At 38.3% G+C, this 4,018-nt stretch overlaps 1 pseudogene; it reads left to right on the forward strand.

The window, feature by feature from the left end:
- Window positions 1-530: 530 nt before the first annotated feature.
- On the forward strand, window positions 531-3,004 carry LOC149196502 (cytochrome P450 704C1-like; annotated as a pseudogene).
- Window positions 3,005-4,018: the final 1,014 nt, after the last annotated feature.

Below are 4,018 nucleotides of genomic sequence, written 5' to 3' on the forward strand. Positions count from 1 at the left end.
TGGCGGGTTTTTCCGGTCGAAATCCGGCAGGAATTTATTGGAATAGCAAGTTTGATAGCTAGTTTCTGCACAATGAAAGCGTCCCAGGGTTTTTCAGGGTGCTGAATCCAAATATGCAGTTAAAAAACCATTTTAACTGCAACAAATCAAGATTTAACCTTAATTTCTTCCACCAGATTCCGTCACCGGAATCTCCAAAAAGTCGCATTATAGACAACTCCTTTTTTTACAGCCCATGTCAGTCCATTCCCTAATATTCGGGAATCTGCAATCGACTAAGCTCAGGGGTTGTGATATCTGGGATTGTGATATCAGGGGTGGGTGTGATGTAGGCTGCACCTAAAGAAAAACACACGGGAAGCTAGAGCATCCTCATCCTCATCGTCTCCTTCTATAAGAACACCCTTTTGTAGATTAATGGCTCCCCACCAATTTAGCATGGAGTATGGAGCAGTACCTCTAACTCTAGCAACTGTACTACTGCTGCTTCAACTTTGGCAACTGTACTGCTGCTGATGATTCTACTCAAAATGAAACGCAGGAATGGAGACCTATATCCACCAGTGGCTGGCACTATGGTGAATGCCATTTTCAATTTTGATCGCTTACATGATTTTCTGGCTCATCACCACAAGCGCTATAAAACTTACGCAATAGCTTATCCTACCTTCAGCTATGTTTGTACCACTGAGCCTGCAAATGTGGAGCACATGCTCAGATCTAATTTTCCAAACTATGTCAAGGTTTACCTCTTACTATATAATTTGTTTGCCACAGTAGCTCCCTCATTATTTTTCCCTATATCGTTTTTTTTTTACCACAGTAGCTCTTACTATATTTTTTTCAGTATATTATCTATCGCTTCCTAGAGATCAGACTGTAATATATCATAATTTGCCTGTTCGTTTGAAAGGGAAAGTTCAACAAGGAAATTGTGGAAGACATTTTGGGGGATGGTATTTTCATCGTGGATGGAGAACAATGGGGAAAACAACGCAAGTTGGCTAGTTTAGATTTCTCCACCAGAATTTTGAGGGAGTTCAACAGTCTTGTTTTCCGAGAGAATGCAGTGAAAGTTTCCAAAGTTGTACTCGAAGCGTGTAAAGCAGAACAAACGGTAGAGGTGCAGGTAGCTTAAATCCTCGACATATATCATCATCTGTAAAATCTTGAGCTACAATTGCATTTCCTGTTTTCTCTTGTTCCTCTTGCACTTATTTTAGTAGAGCAGATAATTGGAAAATAGAGACGTTGTAATGATGGTTGAGGGAAAGGTAACTCATATAAAGAAGTACGGCCATTTTCATAAGAAACAGTTATTGCGAGAAAGCATTTAGATTCCATATATTGTCCCATTTTTACTTTTTCCGACCCATACCAGTTGGAATAACAATACCCAATTGCTATGGAGAATACCATTCCCTATTCTTATGGGCAAAAAATCTAACTAAGACAGCAGAGTAAATAATCATGCTAGTGGATTCAATTTGCAAAGTGGCCTTTGGGATCGAGGTGAACAGCTTAGCAAATTCTAACTTTGGAGCAGAGGCATCTTTCGCAAAGGATTTTGAGACTGCAAATACTAAGCTATTGTGGCGTTATTTTGACATTACTTGGAAACTAAAAAGATATTTCAACATTCGGTCTGAGGCTACCTTCAAGAAAAGCATGAAAAGGGTGGATGATTTTGTCTACAAGCTCATTCAGAGCAGAAGACATGAGATATTTGTGCAAAATAACTATGTAAGAGAATACCCTCCCCAGCCCTAGTCCTGAATTGAACCAAATCTCACAAGTGAATGCTTGATTTTCCTTTTCTACATATTCACTGTGTGCTAGTGCTGGTACTCATGACCTTGTTTCTCCGTCTCTGGCTTCAAAAATATTTACAGGAAAAACCAGACTTACTGTCTCGCTTTATTTCATCAACTGAGAAGATTCCAGAGAGCGACTCTGCCACGTATCTGCGCGATAGTGTTCTGAATTTCATTATAGCTGGGCGGGACACGGTTGCAGTTACCCTTTGTTGGTTCTTTCACTCGCTTTGCAAGAGCCGACATGTTGAAAAACGGATTCTTGAAGAAGTTCATGACCTGATCAAGGTTAATGAATGTGTGTCCATGGAAGAATCTTTAACTATGTTTTCTGAAAGCTTGACACATACAGTATTGGATAAGATGCACTACCTTCATGCGGCTTTATCGGAGACCTTGCGCTTATACCCCGCTGTTCCTGTGGTAAGACACTTGTATGTTTTGGTTAGCGTTTAGGTAAACTTAATATTCTGTCGAATGTCTATTTTCCATGAGCAATTATAAGGTGCTAAGCTTGTTTCTCCTCAACAAGATATAATGCATGCATATTTACGTTGCTTCTTTGTGTTCGCCCAAATTATTTTCTCTTGTGACTGAGATACGTTTGAATATGAATTTTGGACTATAAAATACCATTTTAGTTTAGTTTAGTTCAGTTGAAAGAACAAATAATATAGCTTATCAACAGTTGAAAACATTTTGCAGAATGGGAAGTATGTAGTTTCTGACGACATCCTTCCAAATGGATTCAAAATCAAGAAAGGTGATATCATGTGCTATGTTCCTTATTCTATGGGAAGAATGCCATATCTTTGGGGCAGCGACGCTGAGGAGTTTAAACCCGAAAGATGGCTGAAGGATGGAATCTTTCAGCCTCAATCACCATTCAAATTCACTGCATTCCATGTAAGTGGGCCTGGTTTATGCATTGTAGTTTATATACTGAGAAAGATAACTTTGGCCATGTTTCAAAATGGATAATTTTTATTTTTGGCTTGCAGGCCGGACCTCGCATTTGTCTTGGTGAAGATTTTGCATACATGCAAATGAAGATTGTTGCTGCTGTCCTCATTAGTTTCTTCAAATTTGAAGCTGTTAAAGATATAGAAGTGAGATATCGTCCTTCATTCGGACTACATATGAATGAAGATGGACTAAACCTTCAAGTAAATCCTAGGTTAGCTCGGTGATCACAACTTTTACTTCCCAATAAGCGGTGTACACTAAAATCTTTCATTAGTTTTATATAAATTGAAGGTTTTTTAACGAGAGGCATTTATGTGGGGAAATTTCTATTTATTTCAAACACAAAAGAAATTCACAGAGAACAACGCTTTGTTTTCAATACACGATCTTTAATCATATAAAAGAAAAGCTGTTACAGAATTGTCTTCCTCTACAGAGGGGTTACAACAGGAACACTTCAGTTCCAGAATCTGTTTTCAACTATCTTAGCACTGTTGTGCATTTACAGATAAAGTTACAAAATTCTCAGATTCTTCCAATATATGCTTATATCTCATTCTATATGTGTAACAGAACTGCTGTTCATTACATATATATATATGTTGAAAAACATATCTGATTCTAAACGATAAGATAAAAGAAAATATCCTACCTACATTTACCAACCGCAGTAAATTTCATTTATTACTCGGCTGAAAATATCGTATCGGAATTTAATGCATGGCTTCTCACAATCTCGCACCATCGCATCGGCGGAAGAGAAAAGAATGTGCCAACGCCTCCATAACCGTTGAATCACGCGATTTGCGATATGCGATCAGATCGCATCGCGAAATCGCAATCGCAAACAATCGAAGGGACACGGTGAAGGTTTGACAAGAAAAAAAAAGTGTGATATGTGATCTGTGATCGCATTGCATATAACAAATGAAGCGGGTGGAAGGGTGACATTTGCGATTTGCGATGGATCGCATCGCAGGGAAAAAATCTGCAGTTTTGAAATTATAATTTCAACACTCCCCTTTAATTTCAACTGCTGGGTTTTTCTGCATACCCAGGCATTTCCTGAAATGATCAAAACTTTTCTTTCCCAATGGTTTTGTCAAGATGTCAGTGAACTGATCCTCTATTTTGCAGTGCTGCAAAACAATCTCACCATTGTTAACTAATTCACGTATGAAGTGAAATTTGGTGTCTATGTGCTTTGTTCTTTTATGAAAAACAGAATTTTTAGACAA

This window comes from Pinus tabuliformis, chromosome 2_2 (assembly GCF_031772625.1).
Source record: "Pinus tabuliformis cultivar Carrire ecotype Pingquan chromosome 2_2, CPIR1, whole genome shotgun sequence".
Lineage (NCBI taxonomy): Eukaryota > Viridiplantae > Streptophyta > Pinopsida > Pinales > Pinaceae > Pinus > Pinus tabuliformis.